Source organism: Lissotriton vulgaris, chromosome 11 (genome assembly GCF_964263255.1).
Source record: "Lissotriton vulgaris chromosome 11, aLisVul1.2, whole genome shotgun sequence".
Classification (NCBI taxonomy): domain Eukaryota; kingdom Metazoa; phylum Chordata; class Amphibia; order Caudata; family Salamandridae; genus Lissotriton; species Lissotriton vulgaris.
This window is the reverse complement of record NC_141699.1, coordinates 712,093,563-712,110,023: the sequence shown is the minus strand read 5'-3', so window position 1 is coordinate 712,110,023 and position 16,461 is coordinate 712,093,563. Positions and strand designations below refer to the sequence as shown.

The 16,461-nt window shown below is 45.6% G+C and overlaps 1 protein-coding gene across 1 annotated transcript in view; it reads right to left on the bottom strand.

Annotated features, from left to right (window-relative positions):
- Window positions 1-8,102, bottom strand: part of PLEKHB2 (pleckstrin homology domain containing B2) — a 158,671-nt gene extending 150,569 nt beyond the window's left edge. Inside the window, exon 1 of the mRNA XM_086942526.1 lies at window positions 8,023-8,102. The gene's annotated coding sequence lies outside the window, so the exon portion shown is untranslated. The remainder of the gene's footprint in view (window positions 1-8,022) is intronic.
- Window positions 8,103-16,461: the final 8,359 nt, after the last annotated feature.

The window sequence follows — 16,461 nt, the reverse complement described above, 5'->3', positions numbered from 1 at the left end:
AAGGCAACAAGTATATCTTGGTTGTGGTGGATGATGCCTTTACATACCCTGACGCTGTACCTCTGAGGAGCAGGATTGCAAAGGTGGTAGAGAGAGCTCTCCTAGGGACCCTAGAGATCTTTTCAAGGGTAAGATTTCCAAGGACGGTAATTTTTGACCTGGGAACCAACCTCATCTCTTCTTACATGAGTGAGATGTGAGAGCATGCTGGTGTGACATACAACTTCTCCAGGGCATACCACCCACAAACCAATGTTTTGTGGAGCGGTTTAAGAAAACACTGAAGAACATATTGGGAACTTTACCAGAGACCCTCGGGAGGAAGTGGGATCTTCCCCTGCCACGTCTCTTATTTGCCTACTGAGAGAATCTGCAGAAGGGAATAGGGTTCCGTCCCTTTGAACTTCTGTATGGACACCCAGTACAGTGTCCACTCACCTTAGTCAGAGAGGTGTGGAAAGGAACCTCAAAGTCTCCACAGAAGGATGTGGTGGATTATGTGGTTGGCCTCAGGATGTTGATGGTGGAATATGTGAATCAGGCCAAGTAGAGTCTTCAGTCTACCAAGCGCTGATGAAGAAATGGTATGAACAGAAAGCTATGTTGACTGTGTATCAGAACGGTCAGGAGATGTTGGTGCTAAAGCCTATATATAAGGGCGTTCAAGGACAAATGGTGTGGGCCATACAAAGTAGTTCAGAAGGTGTCTGAGGTAAACTACTTGATGGACACAAGTGCCACAAGGGAACCCCAGAGGATGTTCCATGTGAACAAGTTGAAGTCATACCTCCAGAGACATTACACAATAAATGTCATGGCTATGGGAAAGGAAGACAGTGAGCCTCTTCCTGCAGGGGTGGGAATTCCTATTGCCCGACGGCAAAGTCACGTTGATATCCTTGGGGTGGCTAGAAGATGTAATTTCTATTTTGTCAAAAAGACAAATAGACAATAAAATGAAATAAACACGGGCAGAGCTGTGGGGCGTTTAGTGATCCGCTGAATTATCACTGTGTAGCAGTCTTTCTGATGAGCTTACTTTTTTCACAAGGCAATTAGGAGAGAGACCGTGTAAATAAGGTTAAAAAAAGTAAAGTTTTTTTCTTTGAGATGATACATTCTTTACAGCACCTAATTGTTAGGACCATTCATTTGCAAGCTAGCACTGAAACGGCCTTAAACCAGAAGGAACCGCCATAAAAACAGCAGGATACTGTGTCATAGCTTTCAGTATACTTGCTCAATTAAGTTCATTATTTAATGTACAGGCCATTTATGTACTTAACAATAAAGAGAACATGTGTGGAACTAGACCCTTCAATATTTCCCAGATTTTTGTTTTTTTATAGTTGCACTTATATAAATAAATAATTATATAATACCTCATACAAATATAGAGCACTTCATACACTTAAATGGGGTATGAAGCACTATGACCGCTAGTACTAGGGAGGCTGAGTTAGCTGGAGGTTGGCCTGTGGATTATATGCTTTTCCAGCCATAAGTAAAGTGATTATGTGTCTGTCTTCAGGTTATGGTTCTGTGTCAGTCTGTCGGGTTTTTGTGTGGCAACAAAAAGGGAGCAGAAAGCCAGTCCCAGTCAACTTATAAATGTATTTTTTTAAGAACTCCGACACAAAGAAATTGGCAATAAGGAGAAACGTGACAAGTACATCTGTTCTGGCTAAACTGGTAGCAAAACCTCCATTTTAAAATATCTTATAAGTTAAAGCCCCGCTGCAGAGAGCTCTGTGTGTCCTGTAAATCTTAGGGAATAATAATATTGATAAGATAACTCTGTTGGTTAATGCACTTGCTGCAGAAATCTGTGTTTTGTCTAGTCACACCTTTGGCACATAAAGCAGCACAGTGGGTTAATGTGTCTCCTGTAAAAAAACACACTATAACATGCAGATGATATTTTTATTTTATGTATCTAGATAAATGGGTTACTGCTTTTGACACAGAGATCCTTTTATTACTTGAAGTTCATAAACAGCCCTAATGTAGCACCATGAGCTATGAACCGGCATCAATGCATGAATTTAGAACATTATTGTTTTCCTCGCTCTTGTTATTATTAGGCTGCTCTATTGGTTTCTTTTGGTATTATTTAAGTCTTATTAGTAAAAACAACCTCAATCACTGTGTTACAGTTTAAATCTTGACTTTGTGTTTCTCTTGGCCATGCACTCTTCAACATAAAATCCCTACCAGTAAAGATAATGTTTGACCCCTAAAGCTTGAAACTCTCATTGTCTTATGTAACATCAAACATTCATATGTATAATGTTGTCTAAGGCAATGAGGGTATGTACATTGATTTAGACACTGGTATGATTATTGTCAATCGATAATGTGAGTGTGATGTAAAGCGCTCGGACATCCTACACTGGGATTAGTAGCACTATATAAGATTTAAATACAAAAATTGTAAGTGCTATTTAAATTGTTAGTTCTGTAAATACTCGTACAAACGGGTACATCTGACATTCTTACAGTGCATGCATATCTCTTATATACAGGAACTGAATAAAGTCAAAAGCTTGCCTTCACGTCGTAGTTTCTGAAGTACTTGTGAGGTGATAACAAGCTGTGGGCCTTTGTTTCTCATCCATTACATTTACATCTAGGTGTTAGGCTCCAGGTAGGTCCCAGACAGGATTATACTCAAACAAAACAAGGGCTTTTTGATTCTGACCTTTGTTTTAGTCCAAGCTGGAATCTAAAACGGGAAAGCCTCAGTGCCGCCTGCCGCCTGCATATTGCTGCTCCGAACAGAAAGCCAACAACATGCAGGATTGTGTCACATTCTGTTTATTTCCCTGAGGCCAGGCGGATCCCCAATCCAGCTCAGTAATAGCTGCCGGAACCAGGATCCTGCTAGATCCCTTTTCATTCTAGCACATACCAAAAGTAAACACTGGTTAGCTGAGTATAAGACAAGACTGGTGGTATATCTTTTATGTTTTTCAAGACATTTACGCACATTCTACAATACATTGAAAAGAATGCAAATGCCAACCACAAACAAATTAAGTTTGTGCATTATATGCTTAGATAGTGCAAATTTATGAGAGCCTACCAGTTTGAGCTGCAGACTTCTGTACTAATTATAAAACGTATTTGGTCCAGCACATTTCGATGTACAAAATTATTATACAATTCCCCACATATAATTCTTTTATTTGACACGATGCACAGACTTCAGCTTTTCTTAAAGGGGCTTGCTCGCCCAGATTCTGCACCATTGTTGTTTACTGTAACTTGTAACCCACAGAGTGATAGCTACGATAGCAAATTGCCTCAGACACTTTAAGTAAATAGAGTTCTGTACCACCTAACGCACAAACATAAGCTTTTTTCCAGCCAAAATGAAGTCCAATACTGTTATCCATCCATAACCCAATGACAGCAGTAACTGCAGAATGCCTGCCCTCAAAAGGGGGACACAGAAGAATACTGTTAAAAGATTAGATGAAATATACAGGATAACGAGAGTGCTAAGATCTTAGATTGCAGATGCAGATCTGGTTCAGTCTTAATGCTCAAAGTCTTGCCTGATTTTACAGGCTTAGGGCCATCACTCGTTTGGCCACAATGTGAGCCCTAGAGGCCGACACTAGTACCACCCATCATTACTTTAGGGATACTGTTAGAAGGGAAATCTGAGGGTCGGCCGAGCAAGGGGGAGAGGCCTCTAGGTGAGGGCCCTCTCCTAAGATCGTACAGCCGAGCAACCACCCCCCTACAGATGGACGCCACACAAGGATAGGTTCTTAACACTTTTATCAGTACTTTTAGGCAGGTTATCGTAACGATACAGAAGGAACAGGATTCAGGGATCCTCTTAAACTTAGTCTCTTGTGGGAAGGGGGTAGCGGGACAGTCTTGGTACCGGTCTCGTACAGGGATATCTTGCGCACAGCTCTCAATCCTCGAGCTGGAGGGTTCTTCGGTATGGGCCGCGGCAGCGCCAGCAGGACTCCAAGGATGGTTTCACGAAGATGGGCCGCGGCAGCGCCAGCAGGACTCCAAGGATGGTTTCACGAAGATGGGCCGCGGCAGCGCCAGCAGGACTCCAAGGATAGTTTCACGAAGGTGGGCCGCGGCAGCGCCAGCAGGGCTCCAAGGATGGTTTCACGAAGATGGGCCGCGGCAGCGCCAGCAGGACTCCAAGGATAGCTTCACAAAGATGGGCCGCAGCAGCGCCAGCAGGACCCCAAGGATGGTTGCACGAAGATGAGTTTGTCTCGGTGTCTCTCGACTCCAGGATACAACTGCCGGCCTGCTCTGGAGCTGCCCCAGTTATAGGTCTGGGGCCCTTTGATGTCCGGACCCTCGCACTTGGAGGTCGGAGGGTCCGGGATGTGCGAGTCCAGACACCCAGCAGGGGGGTGGAGCCAGCGCCCAGGGAGGCTGGGGGCGATCGAAACCAGGCGGATGGGGGACCATCGAAACTCCTTCCCCCATTGATTCGCCAAGTCGTCTCTTTACCCCCTGGTTGGATCGTGGTGCCTCGATGTCGGGCTTTGCTGGGTCTGTGGCTGGGGTCGGGCCGAGGCCACGAGGCCTGGTCGTGGAGGGTCCAAGATGGCGGCTGGGCCGGAGACGGTGGTCCGGGAAAGGGGTCCAGGCCAGCCGAGGGGGTTGAGGAGAGGAGGTCGAGTTCCACCGGGGAAGAGCTGGGGGCTGCCCGGAGGGGCGGCACTCGTGGATGGTGGATGGTGCTGCTCTGGGCCGGGGAACAGGGGTCGAGGTAGTCCGGGACCTGCCATGCGGGAGGAGTGAGGCCACGCCACGAGGCCAGGTCCAACAGATACTAAAAGGATTCAACCAACAGCCAAAGGCTACCTATCCATCACCAACCTTCATCATAAATTGTCTAAAGAGGGCTGCTATGGGTCCCAGCATAAAAGTGGAAATAGAAACCATGCAACTGGATGAGGTGCCCTAGAGTTTCACTGTAGGTGATAAACTTAATGACAAGTGCAGAAGATTGAGAAACAACACAACTAAAAGTATCTGCATAGATATTAAAAAAGAACAGAAAACCTTTGAACACGGTGAAACAAGTGAAAATGCATCCACTGGAAAGAGGTGTCTCTACTTGTGATCTTTTGGAGATCATGTCTAACAATTAAATTTCTGACAGTATCAAAAGCCCTTGATTTATCTAGAAGAAATAGGGCATGGAAACAGCCGCCAGTAGATGAAGGATATCCAAAAACATCACAATAAAAAATCCGGTGCTGTGTTTGAAAGGAAAAAAACTGCATAAAAGTAGTCTAGCTGGCTTTTGGGATGGGACACAAAATGCAATCATCTTACCTACCTCATCATGCAAACGTGAAATGGATTGAATTTGAGAAAGATCAGATCAATCAAGACCATGTTCTTTTTAAAGACGGTGCCACCAGAGTAGACATGCAGCTTGTATGAATTGTCCACTGCTCTTTGAGTATCTCACTAAAGAAAATACAGACCTAAGCTGAGAGCACGCGTGCCAGGCATAGATTGAGTGGCGAACTTGTTTCGAGACTAACACCGCAACCTTAACCAGTTGACAGTCCAATAGAATACATTTAAGAATGTTGGTAATAGTAAGGTAGATTATTTTCCATAATGAAATTTCTATTCTTCTTCTGAAACAGCTATTAATTCTGTGCATCAGTTAAAATCATGTACATCTGTTGTAAAAGCCTAGTTTATTTAAAGGAAAACGTCATCTCAAGTGTTCGCGCACAGTCAAGTTGATGCAGCAAGATAGAGCTCGCACCCAGACGAGGAACATCACCACTATTAGGCAAAAGGTGGTGCAGTGGGTAGCCCTACCAGAAGCAAAGTACTGCATAGACTGCTGCCAATCCAAGAGAGCTGCCAGTAGAAGAGAATATGAGAAGCGAGCAGACATTAATGTTTGGACAGATCTGTACTTGCATTACTGATTATAAGACACCAAGAGCAATTGGTTAATAACATTTGTTTAAAAAATTCAAGTTTTCGCACACAAATGAGCTACTGGATGCAGTCTTCAAACATTCCTTTGTTTTTTTTGCATTTTAGAACTGCAAAAGCATGTGAACAGCAATGCATATACAAACGCGAATCTCTGGCCCATAATTTACGCTGATGCCCGGCTCTGCGCCCAGCCTGCAGAATTTACCTCAGGCCCATTCTACTTCAACTGAGCACTCGCACTGCAAAGGAGGCAGTCCATCGACTTTATACATTGGACACAGTGAAGCATATGGCCACCTTTGGCAAATTTGTCCACTATACCCATACAAAACTGATGAAAACTTCCCCCTAGGCCGTCAGGCAGGCTCTTGTGCTGCACTTTTTAATCACCCGATTGTTTTATCCAAGAATGTAAAAGGAACATTTTAATAATTGTTGTGTACATAGACTTGCTTTTAGATTTCTAGACTCTAATTCTGTCTTTTTTAAATGCGGTGTTTTTTTTTCTTTTCTTAATGTAATGGTTTTAAGTAAACACACAAAAAAAGAATTCATTCATTCAATGTGAACAGCCATGCAACATTGCTGCACCTCGCTTTAAAGGGCAACCAAAGTACAGCACTGCAAAAGCATGTGAACAGCCATGCAAATACAAACGCGAATCTCTGGCCCATATTTTACTCTGTTGCCCGGCTCTGCGCCCAGCCCGCAGAATCTACCTCAGGCCCATTCTACTTCAACTGAGCACTCGCACTGCAAAGGAGGCAGTCCTTCGACTTTATACATTGGACACAGTGAAGCATATGGCCAACTTTGGCAAATTTGTCCACTATACCCGTACAAAACTGATGAACACTTCCCCCTAGGCCGTCAGGCAGGCACTTGTGCTGCACTTTTTAATCACCTGATTGCTTTATCCAAGAATGTAAAAAGGAACATTTTTATAATTGTTGTGTACATAGACTTGCTTTTAGATTTCTAGACTCTAATTCTGTCTTTATTAAATGCAGTTGTTTTTTGTCTTTTCTTAATGTAATGGTTTTAAGTAAACACACAAATAAAGAATTCATTCATTCACACCTTGCTTGAAAGGGTTACCAAAGTACAGCACCTGAAGTTAATTATTTAGCAGTTTTTAGTGTTGGGTGAATAATAGTAATGCCACTTTTCGAGTACAGAATTACAATTTACCTTCACATTGTTGTAAATCAATTTGGTCGGTTTCATCAAGTGTAAATAGAAATCTTTCAAACTTAGACATGCACTCTCTGGCATCAGACACCCAACTGTTCCGAGGCACAGTGTGGCTAGACACTCAGCCAAGCCACAGACTGACTTGTCAATGTGTCCAGTAGTGATAGATAAGAAACGAGCGGTATTTTGTGACAGACACACGTCTGTCGTAAAAAGACCACAGATTTGAGTTAAGATCGCAAATGTAGCTTTGTGCCGCAAAATGTGTGATTCCAGGCCGCAAAACACGAGGGGGGGGGGGGGCTGATTTATAGACTAAAAAAATACCATTGTTGGTGTTACTTTTGGATCACTCAACGTGGTCTGGCTTTAGTCTTAAGCCTCTTACCAAAGACTTATTTCTGGGAGATATCCGAACAGGGTCTCTATCCAGAGACATCCACGTATATTGCATCTAAGATAAAAGACTGCTGGGGATTCCACTGCTGGGTGGTATTCGAGAAAGAGACAATTGAGACTATATACGAATACCGAGTACCCGTTTCTTGTGTTCGGGTGGTGGGGGGTGGTAAGTGATCAGAAGAGCCAACCCCACACAACTCAGATTCAGATAGTGGTTACTTCTGAACATGTGATCTTACATTCGTTCTGTAAAGAGACTGGTGCTACTTTGTATGGGGGGGTGTCGTTGCCCTATTCCAATGGGGAATAGCTTCTGGCCCCTCCCTGCGTTAATATTGAGGCGCATAGGACTCGATTCCTACCATATGTGGAACGTTATAGTCCCGTCTCAATGTATGATGACAATGAGTAAAGTTGCAGCTCGAACCACCCTCTCAGTGCCCAACCCACCCGCAGCCCCCTTACCTCCGCTTTCTAGAGCTGTCGTCAATTTCAAGGCCCCATGTAAACAACGAGACCAATGCTTCTGGAAAAACGCTCGAAACATGTTTCGGCCCACATAAGGACATCAGTTGGTTACTGAATTTGCGCAGCTGCTATAAAAACACCCAGTCTAGGGATCCACATTGCATTGCCACAGATCATGTTACGTAGTGTAAGCATATTGTGTACTATATTCCGGCCGCACAATCGCATAATTCCAGTGGCCTTGACATTTTCAGTAGCAGCCAAAACAGTCGGAAGGCAACAGAAACAAACTAAATAACACCCGTTACCGAGCAGAATGAAAAAAATAAGTTATCCATATTATCATTGCGCGGTATACCGAAACCAGGACACCGTTTTCTCATAATTAACAACTTTCTGATCAGAACTGGAACTGCAAACAAACCCCTTTACTGGCTTATATGTAACTCGTCTGTAATTGTAGTGACGTTTCACGGAAGACGACCGGGTTCTTTTTATAATCGAAGCAAATCTTAATTAATATAAAACCTAAACGCAGTATCACTGATTCTGCAGGCTTGATTTTATTTTGAGCAGGGGTTGGGTGGTGTGAGGTGGAAGCCTCGAGTCAGGCAGTTCAAAGGTGGGAGGTGGGGGGGCATGGGTGACAGGGGTGGGTGCAGGCAGGTGCAGGAAGCCTCTACAATGTTCCCAAAGGCCAGGCCCCCGCCTGGGTGCCCTGAAGTGATTCATAACATGGGGTCTGCGATTCCGCAAGGCCAATGGGTGTGGGTGGAACATACAGAGCTGCCTGTGCCAGACAGGGCGGGTACTTCATCTACTCAGGTGGCAGGTAAGTATGGTGCGGGCCCTCGCTCGAGCGGCGAGTACCCTTCTGAAGCTGCTGGTCTGTTACCAGATGAGCAGTTCTGCTATTCTCAGGCGGCACCGCAGAGCGCGGTGTTTAGGGGGGGGGGCGAATTTGAGAGGCGGATCTGGTGCGGATTTATCATCAGCGACTGGGCGCTTTGCACGGAGGCCTGAGTCGGAGTTTCAAAGTGTTTTTTACTAACTTGGCGTCTGGCAATAGGCCAGGTATGAGTTTAGCAAGGTCGGAAAATGAGCAGCACCTTGAAGGTGATGATGGTGATTATGATAAAGAGAATGATTATGGGACAAGAGGTGGTCTGTCTCATGGTGGTAGAGCTGGGGCTGGGAGGGGGGTGAGGAGATTAACTTCTGCCAGTGTGTTACAGAGTTCTGGAGCGGTTCTCTCACCGGCACACGGGATGCAAGGCGGACGTCATCGGCGTGACGGTCTTGAAGAATTTCGGCAACGGGCTGAGCAGTTACCAGCAGGTAAGACAGACTGGTGGGCTGCTTGGACACGGCCGTTGGCGGGTGTGTCAGGTGGGGCGCCTGCAGAGGGTGGTCAGGGGAGGGTGGAGGTTGGGGATGGGTTGGGGTCAAAACAGGATGAAAGTGTAAAGGCAGCGCCGGGGCATGGGGGGAGGCCGGGGAATGACAGCCCAGGTTCATCGGGTACTAGTTCAGATCAAAGTGAGACGCCTAGAGTGAGTGGTACGAGACTGCCTTACATGGGGGTATCAATGCCATTGGGCATACATTTGTCGACCAGAACTAGGCAGCGTATTTGGGACCATGATTATGTAGACGTGTTCAGGCTCCTTCATAGGGAATTGCAAGCAAAGGAAGGTTCTAAAGAGGAGGAGGCTGAATTGTCCCGCCGTCCCAAAGTTCCTAAAACAATAGAAAACTGGACAGCGGCCTTTTTGATATATGCCAGCGTATACAGTGAACGATACCCTGAGAGGGCGGTTTCGCTGTTCAAATATTTAGATGTCATAAGAAAGGCGCATTTGCAGGCAGGGGGTTACGCGTGGCTGAACTATGATGAAGAATTTCGGGCGCGAATGAGTTTATTCCACGATAAGCCATGGGGGGAGGTTGATCAGGAGTTGTGGTTGCAGTGGATGTCAGGTCATTCTTCGGCCAACACGATCCACACAGCCAGTGGGTTGCCGATTCCTTACCGGCCCTTTTCTCAGCGTCCCGCCACACAAGGGGCAAATGGCGTTGGACGTGGACAGTTGCCCACAACTGGAGCATGTTGGAGCTTCAACAGAGGTTCCTGCGTGCGCCAGTATTGTAAATTTAAACATGAATGCTCCCAGTGTGGGGGCAGTCATGCTGTCTTCCAATGCTTCCCCAACCAACACCCGGGAGATCACGGGAGGGGTCAGAGGGGGGGGAGAGGATCTGTGCCGCCTCTTGTGCCAAAAGGCGCCTACTCCAATTAGGTTACAGGCCATGTTGAGCGCATTGGAAGCTTACCCTGATGTGGAAGGAGCGGCCAAGTTGTTTTGGGGGTTTCGGCTCGGATTTAGGATTGGTTATCAAGGCCCCAGAGTTTCACGTTGGGCTGATAACTTGAAGTCAGCAAAGGAGATGGCGGCGGTGGTAGAAGTGAAGTTGCTGAAGGAAGTGGAATTAGGCAGAGTAGTTGGCCCCTTTCGAATTTTGCCCCTTGCCAAATCTAATTGTGTCACCACTTGGTGTTATCCCGAAGAAGGCAAAGGGTGAGTTCCGCCTGATACATCATCTGTCTTGGCCGGAGGGGCTTTCAGTTAACGACTTCATTTCCACTTCCGATTCGGCAGTGACATAGGCGTCAGTGGATGACGCTTTGGAATTGGTGCGCAAGGCAGGGGTAGGAGCTGACCTTGCAAAATGTGACATACAGGCCGTTTTTCGCCTTTTGCCTATTCATCCAGCCGATTTTGGTTTGCTGGGTATGTATTTTGCAGGAGAATATTACGTGGACCGGGTATTACCCATGGGCTGTGCTATCTCTTGCTCACTTTTCGAAACTTTTAGTACATTTTTGGAGTGGTGTGTAGTCCAGCGCGCAGATCACGCAGCTGTATGCCATTACCTGGATGATTTTTTGTTTGTGGGCAAAGCGGATACGGAGCAATGTACTAAAGTCGTGGCTTGTTTCCAGGACTTGGCTAAAGAGTTTGGTGTGCCTTTGGCAGAGGACAAAACGGAAGGGCCAACGCATAGGTTGACCTTCCTGGGCATAGAAATAGACACAATAGAGATGGTGGCCCGTTTTGCCCAGAACAAAAGTACAAGAGATCAGGTCTTTTTTGCAAGAAATCCTGGGAGCTAAAAGAGTGCAGCTGAGGCAAGTCCAGAGGCTTCTGGGCTATTTAAACTTTGCTTGTCGAGTTGTCAGGGCAGGCAGGACGTTCTGCAGGCGGCTGGGCTTTGCTATGGCTGGGGCGTACCTGCCACACCACCACATACGTTTGACAGCAAAAATCAAGGAGGATTTGAGCATTTGGCTGCGATTTTTTGGACGTTTCCAATGGCGTGTCCATCAATTTTGTGTCAGAGGACACGGTCTGGCCAGTGCAGATATTCTCGGACGCGGCCGGGGCCTTAGGTTTTGGCGTGTTTTGGGACGGAAGGTGGTGCGCAGAGCAGTGGCCGGCACAGTGGTTGCAGCAGGGCCGCAGCATTGCTTTTTTAGAATTCTTTCCCTTGTTGGTGGCGCTGCAGATTTGGGGTGAAGAGTTCAGGGACCGCTGCGTGTGTTTCATATCGACAACATGGCGGTGGTTTTTCTGGTGAACGGGCAGCGGGCAAAGGATTTAAGGGTGTTACAATTGTTGCGGGCCTTCATGTTGCGTGTTCTGCAGCTGAATATTGTGTTTAAAACCCAACACATACCTGGTGTCAACAATTCAATTGCCGACGCTTTGTCTCGTTGCCAGTGGCAGAGGTTTCGGGATTTGGCACCTGGAGCGGACCAATGCAGAACACCGATTCCGCCGAACGTGTGGGACCTGGGGAATTGAGGATGGCAGAGTTTGCGGAGCAGTCCTTATCAGAATCCACGCGACGCAGCTATCAGCTGGCATGGTCTGGGTTTTTGAGTTACACTGCACAGCACGGCAGGGATGGTACGGCAGTGCGGGATGAAAAGTTTATGTGGTGTTTTGTTCTGAAGTTAATAGACAAAGGTTTGTCGCCTTCAACCATTTCAGGCAAGTTGGCAGGCATTTCATTTTATAGTCAACTAGAATTGGGGTGTGAGGTGCAGAAAGGCTTTCGTTTGCTGAAAATGCTGAAGGGTTTTGGGAGATCCTTTGGGCAGGTAAAGAAGTTGAGGGACCCCATTACGTTCGACTTGTTCCAAAAAATTGTTGGGTGTGTTGCCCTCCTGCTGTTATGATGAGTGGGAATGGTTTCGGTTCAAGTTATGCATGATATGGTTATTTTTCGGTGCATTTCGGATATCAGAATTATTGGGGTTACGAAATCAGGAAGGGATCCGTTCATCTGATATTGTTCTTTTGGGCAAGGGTGTGTTGCAAATCACATTGAGAAGGTCAAAGACAGACCAGGCAGGAAAAGGGATGTTGGTGCGCCTGGGCAGGAGTGGGGTGAAGGGTTGCTGCCCGGTTGGGGAATGGGAGGCATTTGTGGTTTCAGGGGTATTTCGAGAGGGTGGGATATTTTGCCATAAAAACAAAACACAGTTAACTTGTTTCCAATTCTTAGCGGTCTTACGGTAAGCATTGACTTTCGTGGGTGAACATGCGCACTCTTTGGGACGCATTCATTCAGAATAGGTGCGGCTACAGAAGCTGCGAAGTTGGGTTGGGGGGCAGAGGAGTTACAGCGAATTGGTCAGATAGCACGGGGCCAGGGTTGTGTGGACAGAATTTCTGTACAGGAGCCAGTGGAAGGGTGCTAGGGTTCAGGCAGCTGTTGAGAGGGCCCGCAAGAAAGTTAGTAAAGCATTGAAGACATACTGCGTGGCAATGGGCATTACGGTCATTGCCCACAAGCATTTTAACGGCAAAATTCTGCACTTGTTAAGGGAGGATGGGGTTCATCTCTCACAAATGGGGCAGTCCTATTACTTGATGGAACTCCGAGATACTTGGGCCAATCTTTGGTCGATTTGTGGTGCTCCAAACCAAAGAAGTGAAGGTAAGAATTTGAGGATACAAGTTTTCCTTCACAGACATTAGGTATCGTCTTGAGCGGACTATTTCTGCATTAGGGGAGGGTTTGTGTGGGTGGGGCAGGAAAACTCAAGGGTTTTCCTGGGTGGCGTGTGTGATGGGGATTGGATAATCTAGAGCGGATTCATCCTTTCTCTAAGGGGGAGGGCTTGGGAGGGTAGGTGGGGAAGAGATGGAAAAAGAAGAAGGAAAACTCAAGGATGGTATCAAAACAAGTTATGTTATCGGAAAAGAAAGAATTGGAAAAAGGAAATGGTTATATGGAAAAGGTTTGGAGAAAAAAGAAAGATAAAGTTTTGTTGGTAAAGTTATGTTGCGGGTCTGTCTTTGGCTGTCCTGGTAATAAAGGTGACCTTTTATACTATATTCAGAGTTGTGTGAGAGTCCTTATTTGCGCGATAGGCCCCCAGGGGCACTTGGCAAAGCCAATGTCCCCCTGGGGGATTTCGCGCGAGGGACGACCTCACGCGACCTGATTGGGTGGTGGGAGGGGTTAGGGTCAAGTGAAGGGTGGGGAGGGAGGGGACGTCACTCTGAGCGAGTGAGAGGAACGGTGGAGTCGCTTTTTGACCCACCCACCCGCCCTGATTTCAACAAATCAAGGGTAGGTGTTTTTTGTTGTCTGTCGTGTCTTGTGTTGTTCAAAAAAAAAAAAAATAAATAAATAAATAAATAAATAAAAAAATAAAAATAAAATAAAATAAATAAAAAAATAACAAGCTGCAATGGAAGGTTTTCACAGCTTGATAATAAGTCAAGCATGCATGTCTACCTCTTGATTCAGGTCAAAGTGTCAAGATGTCACCTCAGGACAACTCGGGCAGATTCTTTTGTTGTCTTGTCGGCGTGTGTGATGGGGATTGGATAATCTAGAGCGGATTCATCCTTTCTCTAAGGGGGAGGGCTTGGGAGGGTAGGTGGGGAAGAGATGGAAAAAGAAGAAGGAAAACTCAAGGATGGTATCAAAACAAGTTATGTTATCGGAAAAGAAAGAATTGGAAAAAGGAAATGGTTATATGGAAAAGGTTTGGAGAAAAAAGAAAGATAAAGTTTTGTTGGTAAAGTTATGTTGCGGGTCTGTCTTTGGCTGTCCTGGTAATAAAGGTGACCTTTTATACTATATTCAGAGTTGTGTGAGAGTCCTTATTTGCGCGACACCCAGTCTAGGGATCCACATTGCATTGCCACAGATCATGTTACGTAGTGTAAGCATATTGTGTACTATATTCCGGCCGCACAATCGCATAATTCCAGTGGCCTTGACATTTTCAGTAGCAGCCAAAACAGTCGGAAGGCAACAGAAACAAACTAAATAACACCCGTTACCGAGCAGAATGAAAAAATAAGTTATCCATATTATCATTGCGCGGTATACCGAAACCAGGACACCGTTTTCTCATAATTAACAACTTTCTGATCAGAACTGGAACTGCAAACAAACCCCTTTACTGGCTTATATGTAACTCGTCTGTAATTGTAGTGACGTTTCACGGAAGATGACCGGGTTCTTTTTATAATAGAAGCAAATCTTAATTAATATAAAACCTAAACGCAGTATCACTGATTCTGCAGGCTTGATTTTGTGACGCTCTTGTGACTTGTCTGTACGGTATCCGGTGGTCGAAGTGGAGGAGACCTGAGGGGCATGACATGCATATACTTTTTTAATTTCAGAAAAACAATTCCCCTAGTTTTTAGGTCGAGCCTGGGAAGCCATGTACTGCTCGGGGAGACATGCTATATTCGAGTATAAAGTTGAAGCCCTGCCCACTCTCCGCCCATATTTGCCATTGGCTTGTGTCAATGCACTTCATAAACACTGGCTTCTGATTCGTTAATAGGTTTGCTAGTCCCTCCTTAGTATGCCTTGTCTTCATTTGTAACCTTCCACGAGGACAGGCCCTTTTACTTCTGTTGTTACAGGTATGTCTTATTTAGTCTGTAGGCACTATTTTCTTTAATGAGTTTCTCCTTCTGCAAACAGGACGTCTACTTTTTCCATTCACGTGTTCTTGTGAGTCATGGTGAGGGGGATGAATCTTCCGAGCTGCCTTCTTCGCCATCTTCCCTTCCCACCTTTCCGTTCAAACGGCAGCTTAACAAATATTGGCAAGCGGTATCTCGACAGTTCTGCAGTGCGTCTTTCCTTGTCCGTCCCCTTTCCCTACACCATTGGCATCTTCCGTTTTCATTTTCCTTTCATGGTTTTACCACTAGAAAAATACACTGCGGCTCGGGGGCAGCCCTACACTGGGAACGCCAGGGCTTCTGCCCAAGTCCAAATGTGCTGCCCAGCGGGAGAGCGCGGGCTGCCACCCTGGGATTCAGGTATTTGCTAAGTGCAACATAATCATGGCTACAGTGCGGCTTTCAGGCTCAGTGCTGGCACAGTTCTGGAAAAGGGAGTTTAATCCAATGTGTCATAATCTGCACAGCACCGTCCCTGCACGATTCACGACTGCGACGCACAACCGATTTTCTGGGACAATGTAATTGAGGGATACTTTGTTTCTAAATGTTGAAAAAAACATACTTTAAGCACCAAAGCTTGCACATTAAGAGAAGAAAACAAATGCATGCTTGTCAGTAAAAGTTGTAAGGCACTCAGCTTCTCTGTGAAAACGCATTTGTTGTATGCAGGACAGTGCTCTGGAAGGAAAGCTTACATTTCAAGTGCTTTACTTTATTTTGTTCTTAACAGCAGTCCGTATGGCCCCAGAGGGCTCCGGACATGCTGCAATGCTGGGCTCATCATCTCCCATCCTTGCATAAATGTGGCATCCCTCCGCTTTAGTTTGATACTGCATACCAGCGCTGCAGCTGCCTCCTTTTCCACTGCTTGTTATTTTAAGGCATTTAAAAAAAATATTTTGCAGATTTATTAGCGTGTACTCGACTCAAAGGTATTGGAGCGCTTTACATAAGCACCAATTACGTTACACAAGAACATATTGTTTTTTTGGTTGGCACAGGCAGATGAAGTGATTCGTCCAGAATCACAATTTGCTGAGCTGAGACCGAGGCTCCAACTTCGTTCCCACGGCTCCAAAGTCGGCAGCTCTAGCCGTGAGGCCACATCCTCTCCCCTTTGCATTGTGAAAGTTGGGAGAAAAGAATACTATAATTATGCAGTACTATAATATTAAGAAGTTCACTACTAACATCTTAATAGTAGCAGTGTATAACTATAGATTTATTTTCTCCTAACTTTTATTGATTCCATGGTCGTGACAACATCGCAACCTGCAGGCTGCATGGGGCACATATCCAGCATTTGCAATGCAATAGGTTTTGCATTTGCGAGAGTTGTAAGCTACTGGCATTGTAAATGACAATGCCTTTCATGTATCTGTTTTAAAAAACAACACATAAAAAAGGCACTGTCATTTACAAT